We start from the raw sequence: 23,037 nt of genomic DNA on the forward strand, positions 1-23,037 counted from the left end.
TTAACTATATCATATTGTATAGATCAGTGTTAATTTTGACAGCAAATTTTGATTTAGTTTTAGTCAAAATCTTTTGATTAAAATGTCATTTAGTCTTAGTCATATTTTAGTTATCTAAATATCATAAGATTTTAGTCTACTAAATCTATAGTAAATTTAGTCTACTAAAATCTAATGGATTTACAGTGCTTTTATTAAGCATTTCTTTAAAATTTCCAAACTCATAAAGGTTTGATATAAGGTTTTATCATGATAGACACAGATTTAACTGTGGAGACACAAAACATGCCTTCAACATTTATGTTAAAATTAAATAATACCACTTCTCATAAAGAACAAGAACATGGTCTTCTTTTTAATGAAATACCAATGATTATATTGTGCATTCTTTTTATAGCAACTTGTTACCATATTCTTCATTCTTTCAAGCAGACATTTATTTCTATAAATAAATTTAGATTAATCTTTAGGGCTACTAAACTTTTTCAGTCAAGATCAGTGAGTGATTTTCAGTTTTTCTTTTGATGCTTGATTAACATCAGTGACTCGGACAATGGCAACTAAATAAGGCTGTTGTCCCTTTAAAACCAAATGCACAGCTGCAATGGATGCAATGTACTGATACAAGTTCTCCCTACTGCTTACATTCACTATGACATAATCAAATGTGTTTACGTGAACACTTGTAATGTAAATAAATAAATAAAAATATTTAACAAAATCATACTAATTAAAAAGGAAGTAAACAATGTAACCAACAGGGCACTTAGTATTCTGGGAAGTTTGTCTGCATTGGGAATCACATTTTTCAAATAAACAACACTCATTTTACAAACAGCACACAGTGAAAATGACATGAATATGACAGTGGGCAAATGCATAAAGCGCAGCATAATTTGAAATCACAAGTTTAAAGTTTTAAAGCATTCAGTTCACACAGACCGACCGTCACAGAGAGCACACGGTCATGCTGGATACAAATGCACACTTCACAAGATCTCACAGATGGATTCGACTAAGTTTGCAAGGTTTGCGAAAATAAATGGTTCCTTTTCAGGAACTCGAGCTGCATCGAAACGCTTTTGGGGAACGTCCCTGACGAGACCGACTCTGAATATCGTGTGCAATCAGTCCATCGGAAAGGCGTGACGTCACGGGCGGGGTGACGTAGCGACCAGGAAGCTATAAAAGCACGTGCCGTGCAGCTGGCTTCAGCTTCGAATCTGTCAGCAAGCGCTCTGTGTGTGCATGTGCAAAAGTCTGTCCTGTTGGTCCTATTTATTGTTGTCTGTCCCTTAGCTTAAAAAGATCGCTAAAACAGCTCAATATGCCTAAGCAGAAGCAAAAGACCAAACATTTGAAGGGCGATTTCAAGCCGCGTTACAGACTGTGTGTTCCTCCCTGCACTCGCTACATTACGAGCGGGGATACACACAGGCTGTGCGTGGCTTGCCTGGGATCGAAGCACTCTGAGTCGGCTCTCGAGGGGGCCGGCTGCCCGCATTGCGAACGTTTGCCAATGCGGACGCTTCGATCCCGGAGGGCTCTCTTCGAGGAGGGAGCCTTCACCAGCGTTCCTCGCGGTGCTGGCCCCGCTTCTGCCGAGGCAGAGCGGCTGCTGCACTCGTGGGGTTCGCAGGTGGATCTGTCAGAAGGAATGGAGACGGGCCAGTCCTTATCTCCTTCCTCATCTGCCAGATCCGGCGCCCAAGCCCTGGGTTCGGAAGCACGCTCGTCGGTTTCTTCCCCCCAGGGTGAGGGATCAGCTCTTCACCTCTCGTCCTCTGAGGAGGTCGATGTGGAGACTGTTGTTGGGGATTCGCCACCCCTGTCGCCCCAGTATGAGGAGCTTTTGGAGGTGGTCACGCGGGCAGTAGATAAATTAAAAATCGACTGGCCTGCTGAAAAACAGGCTGAGCCGCAGAGAAGCAAGTTAGACGAACGCTTTCTGCGGCCGAAGCAACCACCTCCACGTCGGAGCCTTCCGTATTTTCCCGATCTCCATGATGAGTTATCGAGATCGTGGAATCACCCGTATTCGACCCGCCTCTTTGGCCCTGATTCACTATATTATGGCAACGTGATGGGGCTGGGAGAGCGTGGTTATAGAGCGATGCCACGGGTTGAACAGACGCTCGCGGGCTATCTGTCACCCGGTTCGGCCTCGTCTCTAAAGGCTCCGACATTGCCCACTAAGCCGCTTAGAGTTACATCATCGCTAGTGGGCAAAGGTTATGTGGCAGCAGGTCAGGCTGGGGCGTGCCTTCATACTATGGCAGTCCTGCAAGCTTATCAGGCTGACCTGCTGAGAGATGTCGATGAGGGGGAGGGGATTAAGTCTGAAGAGATTGAAGAACTCAGAAAGACCGCTGATCTCTCCCTCCGCGCCACTAAGGAGACCGCTCGCGCAATTGGGCGGTCTATGGCAGCCTTAGTGGCCGCGGAGAGGCATTTGTGGCTGACCCTGTCAGAAATTAAAGAACGAGACAGGGTCTGCCTCCTGGACGCCCCGCTTCAAGCCTCGGGCCTGTTCGGCGACACAGTTAATACTGTCGTCGACAGGTTCCAGGAGGCGCACAAGCAGGCAGCGGCGTTCCAGAGTTTCCTCCCTCGTCGCTCTCGTGGTGCATCTGGGCGGGAGATGACCACGCCACATACCGGCTCCTCACACCGGGAAGCGCAAAAGCAGAGCGTCGCCACTCGTGCTCCCCCACGTCGGGGCCGAGGGCAACGACGCTCTGAGTCGGGGGCTTCTAGGGCGAAAACCGATTTAAGATCTGTCATCGAAGCCCGGAAGTCCTCGACGAAAAGATCCTGATGCCAGGATCCAGAGGGTAGCCCCTGCTGGGGTAGAGCGCGGTTCACCTCATTACACGGTGCCCGTCTCACCTCAGTACCCTCAGGAGGTCGGTCTGCCAACCCTGCCAGAGCTTCAGGGCGCAGCGGCCTCCAGCGAGCGCCACCCCCAGTTACTTCCGCCCGTGAGCGTAGCGGAGCTGGGATGCTCGCCGCCCCTTCGGGGGCCTCTTACACCAGAGGTCAGTCTCGAGAGACTGATTCCCTTAGTAGATTATTTAGCAGCGTGGAAGCTACTGCCAAATGTATCTCAATGGGTCCTGCGTACAATAGGAAGAGGCTATTGCATTCAGTTCGGTCATCCACCACCGAAGTTCAACGGGGTTACACCGACTGTGGTCGGCCCCCAGCAGGCTCTGGTTATGGAACAAGAAGTGAATACCCTATTAAGGAAGGAGGCCATCGAGGTGGTCCCTCCTCTAGACAGGGAATCCGGATTTTACAGCCGGTATTTCATAGTTCCAAAGAAGGATGGGGGGTTGCGTCCGATCTTAGACTTGCGTCTCCTGAACCGCTCAGTTATGTCACTGAAGTTCAAGATGCTCACTGTCAACCAGGTTGTAGCTCAAATCAGATCCGAGGACTGGTTTGTCACAATAGATCTTAAAGACGCATACTTCCACATATCCATCCTTCCACAACACAGGAAGTTTCTGAGGTTCGCTTTCGGGGGCAAAGCTTATCAATATCGAGTACTTCCCTTTGGCCTCGCACTCTCACCCCGCACGTTCACGAAATGTATGGATGCGGCTCTGGTATCCCTCCGTATGCAGGGCATCCTCATTTTAAATTATATCGACGATTGGTTGATCCTAGCTCAATCAGAGCAGATGGCGGCTCGACATCGAGATGTCGTTCTCGCACACATGGGGGAGCTGGGTTTGAGACTAAACGCCAAGAAGAGTGTACTTTCTCCAGTTCAGAGAACCACCTATCTAGGCGTAGTGTGGAATTCGACCACAATGCAGGCACGCTTGTCTCCTGCTCGGATCGAGTCGATCCTTACATCAGTCGAGAGAGTCAAAGAAGGCCAGTCACTCACTGTCAAACAATTCCAGAGATTGTTAGGGCTGATGGCAGCTGCGTCCAACGTGATACCTTTTGGCCTGCTGTACATGAGACCCCTACAGTGGTGGCTCAAGTCCAAGGGCTTTTCCCCGAGGGGAAATCCACGTCGAGTTATCAAGGTCACGCGGCGGTGCCTTCGTGCCTTAGACATGTGGAGGAAACCTTGGTTCTTGAATCAGGGCCCGGTGCTGGGAGTTCCTTGTCGCCGTGTAACGCTAGCGACAGATGCGTCCCTCACCGGTTGGGGTGCGGTCATGAGCGGCCACCCTGCCCGCGGTCTGTGGAGTGGTCGCCATCTAACATGGCACATCAATTGCCTAGAGATACTAGCGGTCTATCGAGCATTGAAATATTTCCTCCCAGACCTGAGAGGTCACCATGTGTTGGTGCGCACCGACAACACATCAGCGGTCTCTTATATCAATCACCAGGGGGGTCTGCGTTCGCGCCCCTTGTACAAGCTGGCACACCAGATCCTTCTGTGGTCCCAGGGCAAGCTCCTCTCGATCAGAGCAGCGTATATTCCTGGGAGATTGAATGTGGGAGCAGACATACTGTCGAGACAGGGGCCGAGGCCCGGGGAATGGATGCTTCACCCCGAGGTGGTGAAGCACATATGGAGAGTATTTGGTACAGCCCAGGTGGACCTCTTTGCGACTCAGGAGACATCGCAATGTCCCCTCTGGTTCTCTCTAGTTCATCCAGCTCCTCTGGGACTGGACGCTATGGTACAGACCTGGCCGAGGCTTCGTCTGTACGCTTTTCCCCCTATCGCTCTGCTCCCGGGAGTTCTGGCGAGAGTACGCCGGGACGGGGTCCGTCTACTACTAGTAGCCCCGTTCTGGCCGGGCCGAGTATGGTTCTCAGATCTAGTCTCGCTCCTCGACGGCTCTCCGTGGGAGATACCGATCAGGACAGACCTACTCTCACAGGCGCAGGGCACGATAATTCACCCTCGCCCGGAGTTGTGGAAGCTGTGGGTGTGGCCCCTGAGGGGGCACAGCTATTAGCAGCTGGTCTCTCAACCGAGGTTGTTGAGACCCTACTCCAATCCAGAGCTCCCTCTACGAGGAAACTGTACGCCCTGAAGTGGAAGCTCTTCACTTCATGGTGCAGAGACCGCCAGCTTGACCCAGCAGACTGCCCAGTTGGTACAGTTCTGGAGTTTTTACAAGCCAGGCTCTCTGCGGGGTTATCCCACTCCACCTTAAAGGTTTTCGTGGCGGCCATAGCTGCTTTCCACGTCCCTTTCAATGGTCAGTCAGTGGGTAGACACCCCCTAGTTACACGTTACCTCCGCGGTGCGCTGAGGCTGAGACCTCCAGTACGATCCCGTGTTCCCCCCTGGGATTTGGTTGTGGTTCTAGAGGCTCTTTGTAAAGCTCCATTCGAGCCAATACAAGATATCTCAGATAGACATCTGACACTTAAAACTGCCCTGTTACTGGCAATCACCTCACTAAAGAGAGTTGGAGATCTTCAGGCCCTTTCGGTGGCCCCTACCTTCCTTAGACTTTGCCCCTGGTATGGCCAAAGCATTCTTACCCTCGAGCGGGTTACGTTCCGAAGGTTCCCTCTGTTACACCACAACCTATCGTACTGCAGGCCTTCTGTCCTCCTCCCTTTCGGGAGCCAGACCAAGAGAAGCTAAACTGTATGTGTCCAGTGCGAGCACTGGACGCATACGTCCACAGAGCTGCCCTGTGGAGAAAATCAGACCAATTGCTTGTTTGCTACGGTCCTTCTCCTGCCACCAAGCAGACCCTTAGTCGTTGGATAGTCGAGGCTATCAACGTCTCCTATGAGTCCTCTGGTCTTCCCCCTCCTTTGGGGGCCAAGGCTCACTCTACTCGGAGTATGGCGGCCTCCAAGGCCTTCTCAGCAGGTGTGTCCCTCTTGGACATCTGCAACGCTGCGGGGTGGTCCACGCCCTCCACATTTGTCCGATTTTACGATCTTGACATGCGAGCCACACCGGGCTCTTCTGTTCTCTCGTCTTAGCTGTGCTCTTTTGACTACACACTAGGCAGGGATTTGGAAGTCTGGCAGCGTGGGCACATCGTTCCCCAAAAGCGTTTCGACGCAGCTCGAGTTCCTGAAAAGGAACGTCTCAAGGTTACGTATGTAACCCTAGTTCCTTGAAGGAACGATACGCTGCGTCGCAGAGCCATACTCCCGGCACCCCTGCCGGCGCTTGCTTCCCTACTCGAAGCTGAAGCCAGCTGCACGGCACGTGCTTTTATAGCTTCCTGGTCGCTACGTCACCCCGCCCGTGACGTCACGCCTTTCCGATGGACTGATTGCACACGATATTCAGAGTCGGTCTCGTCAGGGACGTTCCCCAAAAGCGTTTCGACGCAGCGTCTCGTTCCTTCAAGGAACTAGGGTTACATACGTAACCTTGAGACGTTATAAGTCATTCAAATTATATTAAATTATATAAATGCATTAATTAAATGCACAAATTATATAATAAATAATGTTTGCCTTTCTATTACTAATAATAATATAATATATATATTACTAATAATATATTCTGTATACATTAATTCCTTTGTTTAACCATTCTATCAGATTTTTAAACATACTTCTATCTGTATTAGACAGAACTGTTAAGAACGACCATAAACAAGAGGCAGAATTTGAGCATTGTGTGTTTAGGCACTGCAGTTCTCAGCGCCGTCAAAATAAAAGTATGGCATGTCATTAAAATAACTGTCTCGCCTCAAACACATCGCCCAAGCATACAAGCTAATCCGCCGATGCCGATATTTGAAAAGGCCACATATTGGCCGATATATTGGCATTGGTGATATTTCGGTTGACCACTGCTCACACCGTTGAACTACTTGGTACAAGCTGATTGGTTCATGTTGCATACACAGCCAATGAGGTTACTGCTTTACATTTAAATGGCTGGTTAGCATTCACTAGAGCAGTTCGCAGTATGCTTTCAGAGTTCCTCTTAAACCCTCCACCTCCCCAGCTCCACCTTTACAGACCTATTCAACCAAGAACAAATACAATAAATTAAATTTAAATTAACACCATCAAAACCATTACCATACTAAAATCTTGCTAGGGTTGCCATGACATAACTCTATAGAATTATAGGTGAATTTTAACTGCACTCTTATGTTTCATCACACAGTGAATGTTGTTGGATTCTCAAGTTTTTTGCATATGGTAAAAATAAATTGCATACTCAGACGTACTCTATATTGTCAGCTCGCACATCTTTAAAACAGCAATAATGATATTATCATAGATAATAAATATTGCATACAACCAAGCAGGATACTCTAGCAACCATAAAGCAATGCTCTGGCAAAAAAAACAAGAACAATAAAAAAAAAGTAGTTGGATAACACAAGAGTGAACTTAATTTTACCCCTCTTCTTTTGTTTTCAGTAGACTATATTCATCAGGCTGAGTTTGGACATCCTCACGTCTAGACTACAAAATCCTAATGTAACATAATTCCCCATAATTCTTTGCAGTATAAACACGTGCTTCATTTAGTCGCCTATTGCAAAATATAGTAATTATATGATATAGTCATTATAAACTGGCCAATGTCATAGTTCGTGTCTGCATCCTAGACTAAATTAGCATGTCTGTCTACCTCCGACTGCATCTGCACTTCTATCTTGGCCATATTTTTATCTCGCACCTGCATAGTGTTTGCACTCTCTAAGTGTGTGTGTGTGTGTGTGTGTGCATGCTGGTATGGATGTATATGTTCATGCATTCGCCCACGCGAGTGTGTTTCTGCCCTCACCGCGCATCTGATGTGTCTCCGGCTGACTGTGCAGGTGTCGAAGAGGCTTTTAATAATACACAGTAAGCCTACTTTGAAGCCGGCTGCTCCTAGTGCACAATATTCCTTGGCTCCCCGTGGATCTCCCAGTCAGTTTCTCTGCCTGGGGCCATGTTGCCTCAGCCATCAGTTCTCCAGTCAATAGCTCTCCTGATGAAGCAATACTCAGACACCACAGGGTGTGAATTAAGGCGCATTCAGTGCACTTCATATTCGCTCAAATACCATTAAAAATCTGCACGGCCACAAGATCTGGTTTGTGAAATGTTTATTTGCAATAGATATTTTGCATCAACATGTAATAAACTGCTTTCATTCTAGTCACTAATCCACCCATGTGTTCTTCCTTATATGTGTTTGTTTATTTGTACATTTTTTCATTTGTATTTTTGATATTTAATGTCTTGTTTGAATGTTTTTAAGTGCAAATGAGATTTGAGAGCTAAACAGAAGGGAGATGCTCTTAGTAAATTATGATTTACATTTTTACCTCAATCGCACCAGTTTTGATATTTGTTAACTATAACTATTAAAATGTTTTATTCTTTTTTTGCAATTGAAATTTCAGATGAAGGTTCAGAAAAATTATGTTTTTTTTTTATATAAGTGCAATATATAATGCGATAATATATCTATATCGCTGTTGCATATTCATTAAAAACCAAAACTATACAAAACAAACTGATGCAGAAATTCATCTCAGAATTTTACTAAAAAATTACTAGTAAAAAAAAAAACAGTTACAGAAAAACATCAAGTAACTATGGCAGACTTTTCATCTCACAATTCTGAATAATAAACTCAGAACTGCAAGAAAGTCATGATAACTGTTATTTTTTATTCTGTTATGGAAACTGGCTTCTATAAATAATAAAATTAATTATACGTGAACTTTTGAAGTAGGCTAGAAAAACTGAAATTGTATTTTTTTGTAGTGTAGACAGAAAGCCAGAGCACGAAACTAATAATGTCTAAAAGTATTAGCGCTAGATTAAGTCAATCACTGTTCCACAGTATCACTGCAGACTTTCTTAAGAATGCATTGTCAGCTTTGCCAAAGTCTGTATCCCCTGAAAGAGCATCTGGCTCGAGTTCATGCAGTGTTTATTTTTTAATCTGCTCGCGGTAACCTGAGATGCGACCCTCACTTTATCCTCCCCTGTACGGCAGATGCTGCTTCGTGGAAGTCAGACACTAACTAGGTGCCACATTCAAACAAAGCCTGCTCACTTAAGCAAGCAGTCACACAGTGGGTGAGGAGTGGACAAAGCATACACGGGTATGTGTGTGTGTGTGTGTGTGTGTGTGTGTGTGTGTGTGTGTGAGCACAAGGTCATCTCAAGGACAGGCCAACTGTGTCATCTAGGCAGAAAAGCCTGTCTGCCACAACGTGATCCGCCTGCCAAACAAAACAAGTGAAGAAACACACAGACGGCCCGGTGATTCACACTCACAAACACCCACATATGACCACAACAGCGACAGACACAGAGGCACACACCTTTTATTTTTCCGAAAACTAGCATTACATTTCAAGACCAAATGTAATTTATAATAATACTCAGAAAAGGAGCAACGTCAGAGGGCCTTAAAGGGACGGTTCACTCAAAAATGAAAATTATATCATCATTTAGGGGTTAAACAGTGTTAGGGTTAAACTAAAACTATTAAAAATAGTTGTTGGTTATTCAAATAAAGCTGAAATCAAATAAAGTATAATATTAGATGGTAAAATTGAGTTAAAAGTTAAAAGGTTTAGTTTTACTAAAATGACTAAAACTAAAAATACCTACAGCTTATAATTATTATAATTATACATAAAGCTAAATAAATGTATTTATTATTATTTATCTATTTGGTTAAAATATTCTTTATGTGTTAAGTATTTTTCGTAACATTCTTACATATTTTTTAGTTAATTTTACTGACTGAAATTGTTTGTCCATCTCACAATTTAGTTTTTTGTTTCTGCCACAGAATAAAAAAGGCAGTTATGAGTTTATGTCTCACAATTTAGACTTTTTTTCTCAGAATGAAAACAAATGCAATTAACTCGAACGAACAAGTTTACGTTGAAGTACTAAATTTACTCAAATTGCCTACAGCTGCTAATTATTATAATTATAAATAAACCTAGTTTAAAATAAAAGGAAAGTTCAATTTGTTTTTACAAAATGATGATTTATTTATATTTGGTGAAAATATTCTTAAAGTAAATATTTTTAGTTAATTTTACTGACTGAAATGGCATTATGAGAAAACAGCATGGTGAGAAAAAGTGCCAATTTAAACCAAATTCAAGCTTTTTATGTATAAATCTAGATATGTATCATCACTTAAAAATATATGTATGTGTGTGTATGTGTGTGTGCTTTAGTTATTCATTATCTGTGTTTTAGTGTGTTTCCATACAAATCCAATTATAACTATTGTAAACTAGTTATGTTTTGCATGTTTCGCTATGTTTTACATGTAATTAAAGTTGATCAAATGTGTGCTATAACTTTAACTTAAAAATGGAAAATGCTTATTATAAATTGGAAATAAGAAATAGGTCTATCCAAAGCAGCGTTATCCCCAGGGAGACTAAGGTATTATAGTTTTTATTCTCTTGCACAAAGCAGCAAACTTCAATTTGATTCAAGCTCAAAGTAGTACACAGCACTAAAATCCAATCTCTTTTGGTATGTCATTTACAACCAGTCCATATGAAGAAAGCTTTAGTTGGATACTTGGAACTAGGAAACTATATACCTGCACTAATCCCCATTAGTGTGGTGATCTGAGCCGTGTTTTGTGTGAGATTGCAGATTTAGGTTAGGAAAGGTTCAGCCTACATCAGTGTGTCGCATGATGCTTCCTGTGAGAAACTGAGGGAAGTAATGTAATCTCAGTGCTGTCTGTTACCTGAAGCCTGCAGGAGTCAGAGGCCTCATCTTTGTATGGGGCTCAATCTCTGCTCTTTGTAACACATGAGGACTTTATTCTTGCACCTATATAAGTTGTGTTTATTGTGCACCTGGTATACTGTACCAAACAAAAAATCTGAGAAAGAACATTGATTTTGATTCCAGAGCGAAAGATGGATTATGTTTTTACCTGTAGTATTTTTGTTGTACAAAGACAGAATTTAAAGAGACAGTGCACCTAAAAATGAAAACTGGTTTCATTGAAAAAATTATAAAAAAATAAAAATAAAAAAACTGACTCACTCTCATGTCTTTCCAAACCCATTTGATTTTCTTGTTTCTGTGGAATTTGAAGAAACTTTGAGTGTCTTGTTTGCTTTTTTTCCATACAACAGAAGTAAATGGAGACTGGTGCTGTTGAGCTCCAAAACTGCACTCCAAAAGAACACTTCTGTAAAACTTGTAGGCTATATTTTGAGATGTTTGAAAGTCTTAAAATCAATCTCAGCTTTCAAATCTCATTAATGTTTTACTTATCGTCCCCTTGGAGCTATAAGGTTCTATCTGGCTTCAGAATAGTTTTGAGATATTGAGCTTCACAGTTTTACCATTCCATTCGACTGTGTAGATAGAACCTTATTGTTTTTTTAGATTAACATTCAAAAATCTATCACATAATGTAAATAAATTGTCACAGAATAAGAATATGTGATTAATTAAATTTTGACAAAAATGTCAATAGAACCGTATAATTCCAAGGGGACGATTTGTCAGATGTTTTGGTGTAATTTTTATTGCATTGCTGGACCCGGTTTGAGATCAAACTATTCATAATATTGCTTTCTCCAGTGAAAAAGTCATCCCGTCTGAATCAGTTGAGAAATATGCACAGATGAAACAGCATTTACAAGCGAAAACAGTCCAGTACAGTTATGTTGGTGGATTTTGAGAAGAGAGGTCAACAGGGGATAAACTTTTTCACTAGAGGAAGTGTTATTATTGATTATGGTTGCATATTTTGTCAAGAAACAATGGTTTATAGTAAAAACACCTTAATGATGGATTTGTTTCTTATGTCTCACAATTTAGACTTTTTTTCTCAGAATGAGAATTTTTTCTCTCTCTTGCTATTGAAGTTTCTGAATTAATTCCCAGACGTCTTCCCTGAAATTACCCTATTTTTGTCACTTTTTTGAACAATATGTATTTATTCATGCGTCTTTTTCATTTTTACATTGCGTGTGTTAGTAGGTGATCTACTAATTCCTGTTTTAATTTCCCAGTGGTTCTTTTGGCTTGGGGCACAAGCAAAATGAGAGGCACTTGTGGTAAAGTGGGGCTCGAATTCTCCTGTGGATCCATAAAACGGGTCTATTTGTGGACCTGTTTCTTTCTCAAACCGTCTGTCATTGCATCCATCATAACTTCTGCCTAGACGCTGTTCAGACATACACAAGAGGCATCTGAAGCAAAAAATAGCACAAAAAGTCACTCAAGTGTGTGCATGTTACAGTGATTTCATAAAACTATGGCAAGAACAACATGCTAAAACACAGATTTGAATAGAATAGAATACAATGAACAGAATAACACAATACATCATAGGATTTCAAACAGGTGCCTAAAGCCTTTTAGCACAGAAACAGGGTGGTTGCAGGAGCTTGCGGAGGAAAGAGGAGGGTGAAAGGGGGTTTTGGTGTACTCTGTGACCGCCTCCAGTGCTTCATGCCGGTCGGATGACTGAGCGCTGCTGACGCGATTGGTGCAGGAGGAGGACAGAGCAGATGCCATGTGAAAAAGAGAGTGGGAGGATAAGTACAAAGTGCACATGGCCAAGACGCCACAAGCACACGGGATCCTGAACGTAACGAGAAGCAATGATAAGGACCTCATCAACAAACACTGCGTTACCGGGGGATGGAGGGTGAGAGGTGGGGGGGTCAAGGTAACCATGCTGAGATTGAACACAGTTATTATTATAAGTCTCAACCCTTTACAGGAAATTCATTTTCATTATAATATTTACTGAGTAAAATATGTTATTGCCCAATTTCATTTTTGAAAAATAGTTCATTTACTTGAAAAAAAAAAAAAAAAAAAAACAATTTACTCACCCTCGTGTAGTTTTCCAAACCTGTATGACGTAAAATAAATGTTTTTTGAGAAATTCGTGTTTTTTTATTTGTCCATACAAACAGTTTGGTTACCAGTATTCTTCAAAATATATATTTTTTTGTTTTCCTAAGAAGAAACAAAGTCATACGTTGGGAACAACATGGTAATGAGTAAATGATGACAGACTTTTTAATTTTTTTAGGGGTGTCCCTGACTAAGGATTTTCATAGTCGAATCGGAATTTTCGAATCTTGCTGAAATTCGACTGATAGTCGAATCATATGTTTGGGGGCGAGGCAAAATACATTGAGTTAAGTCAGACATTCGACAGCCATAATTACTGATGTAAACACAAACAGGGAAAATGTGTAACAAATGCCTCGCAGAGACAAACAGGGTAAATAATGTTTTCATGTTTTGATTAAAAGATAGTTAACACTAATCCTCAGCGAAACCCTAACAATTCACAATTTTTACAATAGTGCTCTCATTATAACGTTAGCCTATATGACAGTAGTTATTAATGTTCTGCATTTCTGTTTTGAGCTGCTAGCGCTGAAGATGACCAGTAGAGTGAGAATTTGATAGCAAGTTTTTAATCAATGGGATTAAACTCATAATTTAATGTAGAATATGCTTCGTTATTTAGAGTCAGTTTGAGTCTTGGTAAAGTTTTAAATCCCTGCCGCCAAGATGCTCCTCTGTCGGTCACAGATTATGGAAAGTGAAACATAAATCTAATAGGGGTGGTTGGATTTATTCATGCACTTTAAAATATTAATTCGAAGCTTCTTATTTTCAGATTCTTATTCACGGCTTTATCATAATAGGCTGCATATTTACCTATTGGGAGAAAACCGCAAGTTCTATGTGAAATCAGACATTTGAGCTCCCCCATATAGTCATAATGGCATAATCATATCAGCCCACGAATATTCGACTGTGAGATTGGTAGTAGAATCAGGCTCCTTGAATCGAAGCATCGAACTGTCGACTATTTGGGGTCACCCCTAAATTTTTTTTCGAGAATTATTCCTTTAACCCATTACATATAGCTATTTATACTTAAAACATTCTTGTGGTATACTGTGTAAAATATATTATTACACAATTTCACAATTGTGAACACGATTGGAAATGTCAATTCAGACATCATTTAATCACTCTCATGTTATTTTCCAAACCTGTATGATTTACTTTCTATTGTGGAACATAAAAGATGTTCAGTCATGACTACTTTCGGAGGGATGAGTTTGGTCTTGGCGGAATAGATCTGCTATGCTGCTGCCAATACATACAGAACATGCTGCTTTGAGCATGTAAGAAATACTGCTGCTGCGCATATAACATATAGGAAATAACCCCTATATAGCATACATGAATCACTCTGTAACAGACCTATAAAGGTGGAGCTGGGGAAGGTGGAGGGTTTCTGAAGTGTGCTGCATCTGTTTCAGCAAACACTAGCCAAGAATTCTGAGATACAAAAAGAACCAATCAGCTGTGCCATGTGATGAGGTCATTATATCAGATTGAGTTAGACCTATCAGACTGCGCCATCTAGAGTTTCATGCCAAAACTTGGGATATATTTTGAGAAATGTCTGTTTTTTTGTCCATACAGTAATAAACTGGTTACCAACATTCTTCAAAATATCTTCTTTACTGTTCCAAGGAAGAAATAAAGTTATACAGAGTTTGGAATCACATGATGGTGAGTAAATGATTTTTATTTTTTCTTATGTGAAGTAATTTTTCTGTAAATACATCTTTGTGGTCTACGGAGTAAAATAAATATTTGGTTACACTTTATTTCGATAGTCCACTTTTGACATTCTACTGACTATAAGTAACTTTGTAACTACATGTCAACTACATATCAACTAAATCTCAGAAATTTGCAACTACATGTCTACTATCTCTCAGAGTAGACTGTTAGGGTAAGTTTAGGGTTAGTGTTTGGGGTAGGTTTAGGCTTAGAATAAGTTGACAATAAGTTGACAAAGAAAATGTTAGAAGATATTAAGCAGACAGTCTACTAATACTCTACTAACTGCTAGTTGACATGTAGTTGCAAAGTTACTTACGACTAGTAGAATGTCTAAAGTGGACTATCAAAATAAAGTGTTACCAAATATTTGCACATTTTCATGAATGAAAAGCAGTCAAAATATAAACCTTTACTTACCCTCATGACATTTCAAACCTGTATGACTTTATTCTATGCAAGACAAAGAAGATAACTTGATAAAATGTAGGTTGCTGGGTTCTATTGTTTTGTTTGGACAAAATAACTTATTTTGGAAAAGTCAGTCATACATGTTTGGAACAAAATGAAGGTGAGAACATGGGTGAACAATCTCTTTAAGAAGATTGTTTCACTGTCATTATTTTTCCTTACAGAAACTATGGTTGCAAGTTCCACTGTTACCAACATAGTACAACAAATGGAAATTTCCCCAAACCATAATTCCAGCAAACATTTATAAACCGCATCGCAAACTTGGGTGGTTGGAACTGCAGCTCTCGACATGTGGTAAGAAATATTGTTTCTTATAAGTATGACATGAGGAATTTTGAAAACAGTGTGTGTGTGTGTTTTTTTTTTTGGTCAAACAGTTAAAGATATTAGGATCCAGTGGTTTGTTTTGGACCCCACTGACTTAGTTTGTCAGAATATAGCCTATTCTTTTTTACTAGCAGAGGAAAAAATGTCACATGAGTTTGGAGCATGTCAACAATCTCTTTAAGAAGACTTGTGTAGTACCAACTATTGCAAAGTAAAAACAAACAAAACAATGTCATAAATCTTCATAATCTGTCATCAAAATCTAATAACTAGTTCTGCCTCTTAAATTACATTTGTTTGATGTCACCAACCCCTTTACTCCAACCAAATGACTCATGATCCAATCAATCCTCAAGAGCTAAAATCAAGTGCCGCCCTACAGACACAATCGTCAGCCTATTCCAATGTAAAGCTGCTTTTTGCTGATGTGGTTTGCAGGGGTGGATTCTGCATCTGTCTCTGCTGCCTAAGGCTGAACATGATGGATGATTGTTTCTGTTAGTCGTGAAGGAGGAGAACTAGGAACCTGTATGTGACATACATTAGACTGGCTGATACTCAAGCAATGAGTCACTAAAACATTTAGCGCTGCTCTGGTTAATCTTGCGTCACTCTGTTCCCGTCAGCTCGTGGCTGACTGGAAAGGAAGTGGCCAAGCAAAGGAAGTGGGGCACCAGCTAAATCAATGTCATTTTAAAGAGGCCCACAAACTGAACTGGAATAAACCAGTAGAACCATTCTGGTCTATTTAGTCAGTTGGCAAAACACCTTGATCTTTACATGTCTAAAACATGTCCTTTATAGGAGTAACCTCAAAAACCTGCCACAGGTCAAAGTTCAAACCGGATCTTGTAACTCTCTGACACATCAGGGATTGTCAGAAGTGTCGAAGGTCAGGTCAGGAGTCGCTAAAATAGATCTCGATTGGACATGCAAACTGTCAGGTTTAATGTTGCTTTAATGCTTACCAGTCTTTAAAAGGAGCCTGATTGCTAACACCATTACAAACCAGACTGTCTGCATAGGGAGCTCATTGGGCTGCATTATAAGGCTGCATCTCAGAACCATATAAGTCATTTTATAGGCAGCAAAACATGCCATGCAAATAGCACTATTGTCACAGATGTTTTAGCTTCAAACTGTAATTTCATCCAGTCGGAGGATATCAAAGATGTTTGATATTTTGAGCCGATTTTAGAACACATTTTGTTTTCATATGTCATGCGTCTCCTAGCAACAAGGTGCACATTTCTGCATGAGTTTGTTGTGATCAAAATTAATTTCTAGTCTGGTAGTGTGTGATCTCAGTCACTTAGTGTACAACAACCATTTTTTTTCTCTGTGACTATGAACATAGTCGGTAAGTGTGTGATGCCAATTTTTTAAATTGTAAATTAATGGCCAAAGTGCATAAAAAGTTTTCAGTTTTCAAATGATGTCTTGTAAACACTCCCTTTCACTTTTTGTTCATCATGATAATCTAAAGACAACTTTTTATGAATTTCGAAAGCCTAAATAGAATTGGCAGAGGTAAAATAGCTAAAGGTAAGATATAAATTAACTATACCAAGTTCGAATGACTTCTGACAACTCTTAAATACATCAAAAACCGTTTTTCTTCTAACTTTGAGTCAGAATAGTATGCAAGTGTGAGATTATGAACGTAAGGCAGGGAACCAGTAAGTAAATTAGTTTACATGGTCAGTGTGATGATGTTTAACCCTTAAATGCATGGATGTTTCACCAATAATTACTACATATTGTTGAGCAGGAAAAATCTATTTACACTATTACATACTGTACCTCGGGTCTCTAGCAACCTTATGCACCTTTTACTTTTTTTATTTATTTTTTGCACTTTTTACAAGTAAACAGATATATAACTTTGAATGACATGAATAATGTCCCGGGTCGCTAAAGACCCAAGGTATGGTATGCATTTAATGGTTAATGTCCATGACAACCTCTGTAGTCCAATTTAGTCACTTGTTAGCAACGGCATTTTTAAGACAAGTAAAAGCTTTAAAAAAAAGCCACTAGGGAGTATTACTTATGTATTTTATGTTGTAAAGTGAAAAATTAAAATATGAGCTTGTGTTTACATCAAAAATATTAAATAAATATTAAATAAAAAAATTGACTTCAGGACAATGGAAACATAACTGCTAAGATGTTAACTTGTTTCCAGGTTTGTCTATAACTATACATATTTCCTTATAAACCTATACTATGAGCGTGGAGAAGTCTATAACTACAATAATAATAAAACACACATGAATGATATTGTTGGAATCACGTTCAGAATTTTTTTTTTCCAGCTGATGAATGATAAAAACATTGACAGCCAATCAGAGTCCACACAACTTTAACAGTAGTAATCAGCAGACAAAAAAAACTGCAGCACACTTATAATGAACAATGTTATTGTCCTCTGGTGTGGATGCTGATATAGTTTCGCTATAGTTTCCTTTATAGTTAACCGTGCTGGTGTGTCAATGATAGGCAGCTCACTTAGATCTCGCACAGAGTCAATGTTTCATTAATGATCATTAGAGCAAGGCATTTGACCCCAGGTTGATTTGGAGGAGCTGTCTGAGTTTTCTTTTAAATGTCCTTAATTATTAATTTCATGGTAAAAAAAAAAAAAAATTCTGTCAATTTTCCTTCTATTGTGATTAAACAATTGTGTATTCCGAGTATTATGGCACAGATGCTGTAGTTGAGTCATGATTCACAACTGCTTTCTTGTCACACAAGTGCTGCTTTCATGTAGTTTGAAGGCTGAATGGACACATCATTAGTCTTTCATATGGTAAGATTTGCAGGTCCTTGAGCTTTGACCTCCCATGAATTCCATGAACTACCGTTTAAGGGAGCTTATGGTCAGCTTTCTCATCTTTATCTATCAAATGCTTTTAGTAGTCTTTAGCTGCTTTTGTATGTTTTTGTATTTGGCAGAGTTAACAAACAGAAAAGCATGGTTACAATGCATGAAAGACACAGCAGTCAGATTGGTTTAAATTATTTAATTCTTTGTTCATTGTGTGGATGCACAAATCCTTTCACAAATAGCCTCCACACATTTCCTCTGGAAATGAGATACTCCTTATCGCTGTGTAATTAGCCATCCTTGCTTCCTGTGCTTTTTCACACGCTAATCTGTGCTTCTGCAATTAACAACAGTTTTAACGCTTAGAATTTTTATATTACATTAGGCACCTTAAATATCCATGCAGTATGTATTGATATCATTTATTTAGTTAAAATAGCATCTAAATAGTCATTTATATTTAAGTACAAAGTATAATACCACTTATCGGTATATTAAAAAAATTTTTTACCACTTATAATTTATTTATTTAATATTAAATCCGCATCTTAAATATCCAGGCAATTATGTATTTATATAATTTATTTAGCTAAAATAGTATACAAATGAACATTTAAATGTAAGAATATTATAAAAATGTTAAATATTGTTGCATATTTGTATATTTTAAAAATAATATTCAAATGTCTTAAAATTAAACAAATATTTGAAATATATATATTTAAAGAATGTATTGCCAAGATAGAAGTAACTCACCTAATCCATAAAGTAGGTGATGCCAGAGAATTTGGAAATTGTGTTGTCTGTAAGCCCTAAAATTCCCCCTAAACAATTATAAATAAAATGGAAACAAATGAAAGCTTAAGAATTAATGATATAAAAAATAACTCTATAAAATAAATACATTTAATAAAATATTATAAAATTATATGCATGTATATATTATTCATTTATTGTATTTTTTATACAATATTTAAACAAAATATAAATTAAATAGCAAAATTAGTTAAATTTGATATACATATAGTTTATATACATATAGTCTGTTCTAAAACGAAACTGTCAATCAAACTATCATGGGAGGGGCCTGTCTGTGTGACTTCACAGGGATAGACATCTGAGTTCGGCTTGATTTGAGTAAGGGGAAATTATTTAACGAGATTTAAAAAAAAAAAACACTGGGTGGATTTTTTTATCATTATAGGGTGGCCAACACACATTTGAGTTCAAACAACATGTAAAAGTGCATGTAGCATTCGATGACCCCTTTAAAATATGTGTCATTTTGGAGCCGATGTTTACAGAAGAAATGTTTTGTGCATTTGTTATCAGATGGATTGTATCACGCAGTTATACAGGTTACAGTGGTGTACAAATACAGTTTAGCTTATGATGAAGTGTTAGCACATCTAGTGTAACAACAATCCCTCTAAACAATTGAATTTTCCAATGGTGTAATCCTGCGTCATGCAGGTTTTGTTTAGAACAGGAAAAATGGGCTTTGTCTACTCAAATTCCAGTAGGGTGTACTTAAAATTTGACCGTGTTCCCTGCTGAGAATGCAGCTTTTGGAGCAAATACACACACACACACAGAGAGTCACAGAATGGTTCATTTGTATGTTATCTCTCCCAGACACTCACATGGAAACAGTACACACACTCAGGCATTTATGCCTACACACACCCATCCCCCATCACCTCCTCCAGTATTTACCATTCTTTACAAAGCAATGCTGGCTATTTGGGTCATCTGCAGTTTTAGCTGTTAATTTAAATCTAGGGACCCTGACCCAGCTGAACTGACCCCCACAATTAGGCTAAAAGAATCAGATTACAAAGTCAAAGTTTAGCCTCTCTCTCACAATTAATTTCTTACATTTCGTGAACTGAAGTGTGGGATTTCCACCGCACGTGATTTATGATTTCAGTTCAGCCCTTTGCCATCTCAAGATAACTGGCAGAGACAGGATACGAAGTACTCAGCAGTTTGCATAAAGTAAATGTTTCGCCATAACTTATTTCAGTCATCAAAGTGGCCAAATAATCTCACGTTATTTGCCAACCTCATGGCTTTCTACACCCGTATGACTCTGCTTCTTGTGCAAGATTAAAACACTACAGCTTTAAGAACTGAAGTCTTATCAGTACACTTTGTAAATATTAATAATTGTATGAAAGTGTGTTTTCTCTTTTGAATAAAAATAAAAAGGTAAATTTAAGATATTGTTTAAAATAAGAAGTAAAGTCACAATTGGGAGATGACATAAAATGTCGCATTGTGAAATCTAAAGTTGCAATTATGAGATACAAAAACACATTTTAAGATATAGGCTAATATACAATTTACAAGAAACAAAGTTGCAATTGTAAGACATTACGAGAAAACGTTGGCATTATGAGACATAAAGACGCACTGTAAAATATGCAGATGCAATTTACAAGAAACACATTCGAAATTGTGAGATTTTAAGTCACGGTATGTTATTATAAAGCCAAACCTAAAATAAAATGTTACCATTATGAGATATAAAGTCATTGTAAATTATACAGTCGCATTTTTACGAGAAACAAAGTCATAGCTACGAAACTTGAAAATACATTGTGAGGAACAATGTCGTAATTACGAGAAAACTGTTGCTATAATGAGATATAAAGGCATATAAGTTTGCAATTTTTCTGAGAAATTAAGTCACAATTGCAAAATTGTAAGTCACTTTGCGAAATTTTAAACTTTGTGAATTTTCTCAACAGTTGTGAGAAAAAAGTTACCATATTGAAATATAAAGACACAGAATGTTATAAAGAGTTATAAAGTCATAATTACATGAAAACTGTGAGTTGGGAATATAAAAATCGCAGTTAAAAACATTGTTGCAACTAAGAAATATATATACATATTTAATATGAGATGAAAAGAGGCTTTGGAATGATTCCTCATTACGTAAGAGTGTATTGTAGTTTTTAAATTGTTTTTTCATTTGAGGATTAAAACGATGATTTAAAACTTTTACATTTCTGTGGTGCAATTAATTCAGCCCACCAAAGCTTTACTTGGCTTGAATGTGTCTTTCTTGCGCTGAAGACAGATGTGTCCTAATCCCAAATGACTGATTCTCACATTCCCCTGGTGCAGCGCTTCTCCAAAATGAGACTTGACTAGGGCCAGACTGAACCACAGTCCATCAAAAACCAACCGGTCATCATCCTCCCCACACCAAACCTCAATAGGATATACAGACTCATGCACAACAAACTTAAGAAGATCCTGAACTTTATAAAGATGGAAAACCAAAGCTTTGTTAACGGTTGAAGTCCTCTATGATTAACTGTGGGCTCAAACATTCCTGCTTGGTCTGTGGATGCCTAATTGGTAGCGTAAAACCACTTTACATGCAAGTTGAATGGGGAATGCTGACTTTAATGGAAGGGTTAATGTAAGGAGGGCGCAGGGTGAGGATAAAATTAGGGAAGCAAAGAAAGGAGTTCGTCCTCACCCTGGGCAGCGAGATCAGACCCCAGAAACAGCATCCCCTCCCCACTGACCTTCAGTTTCCTTAAATGCTCTGTCTGCAACTCCTGGGCCAGCTTGACCTAGTTAGTTAGCCTTTTGGGAAGAGCTGGGCCCATAATCTGAAAATGTACAAACAGGGTCCAAAATAAACACTCCAGCTGACAGAAAACTGTATTAGGAACTGCTTTGCATCAGATTAGAAAGTTCAGACACACAAACATATTCTCATCTCAGGTTGGTAGAGCACATGTGGTATACATTAAGTGAACTAATTTCTTCCAAGCTGTACAAGTTAAACATTCCCTGGCTTCACTCATGCCTCTGTTGTAGTTGACACTAGAGTGCTGGTGCTAGCGTAGCGTGTGTGTGTTTATATCCATTTGTGCACTGATTTCAGTCAGAGGAAAGACAGAGAGAATAAGATAAGAAACACTGAGAGACAGCCAGGGTGAGAAGAAGGAGAGAGCAGAGGGAGGAAGAGAGGGGGAATGGCTGAGACAGGGACAACATGTCACGTGTATCTGGAGAAAGTGCATAACCCCTCGCAGGGCCGTCCCTAGACACAGCAATGGCATGAGCGGAGACAGAACCTCTCAGACACGTCTGTCACGTCGCTCCGTCCGCGTGCGTTTCAGGCTCATGCTGCCCTGACACCTCCCCCTGTCCCGCTTTGTCTCATTCAAATCACTTCCTGAAGCAAATCACTGTGGAATCAGACTTTGTCTCAGAAGTCTCTCCTAAAATTATGCTATTTTCCATAAAGTGAAAGTAAAAGTGGAGAGGGGATCCAAAAAAAACCATAAAAGTAGTTCGAATGACTTGTGCGCAAATTCGTTAAGTTGTAATTCACTAATAAACACCTCCTCTGCTGTTGCTCAATTACATTTGTACATATTCCAATACATAAAGGACAAAGTGTGTGAACATATATATATATATATATATATATTAGTGCTGTCAACGTTAACGCGTTAACGCATGCGATTAATTTTTGTCTGGTTTAACGTGTCAAAATATTTAACGCAATTAATGCAGCATCCGTATTTTCTGCCATCCGTTGGCTAGCTTTACATTATATGATCACGCTCTTATTCATTTAAATGCTTTTAAACATTTCAAGCGCGGCAAGACAAAAGAGAATGCGCTGTCTGTGAATGCCCTTATGTGACACATACACACACACACACACACACACACAATGCATAGACAGGGCGCCAGAATCCAGTTCTCTTAAGCGCTTGAACTAACAATAAACATCCCAAAGTGCCAGTCTTGTCGATTATCCTCATAAGAGCAATCTTAAATGATTTATATAAAGTCTAAAATGAACAAAAAGAGTTGTGAGAGAATGAGGCGAG

At 39.7% G+C, this 23,037-nt stretch overlaps 1 long non-coding RNA gene across 1 annotated transcript in view; it reads right to left on the bottom strand.

The window, feature by feature from the left end:
• The window catches only part of LOC132125205 (uncharacterized), a 42,602-nt gene that overhangs the window by 942 nt on the left and 18,623 nt on the right, over positions 1-23,037 (bottom strand). The window contains exon 2 of the long non-coding RNA XR_009426867.1: positions 21,712-21,798. This is a non-coding gene — a long non-coding RNA (uncharacterized LOC132125205). The remainder of the gene's footprint in view (positions 1-21,711; positions 21,799-23,037) is intronic.

This window comes from Carassius carassius, chromosome 43, assembly GCF_963082965.1.
Source record: "Carassius carassius chromosome 43, fCarCar2.1, whole genome shotgun sequence".
In the NCBI taxonomy this organism is placed as follows: domain Eukaryota; kingdom Metazoa; phylum Chordata; class Actinopteri; order Cypriniformes; family Cyprinidae; genus Carassius; species Carassius carassius.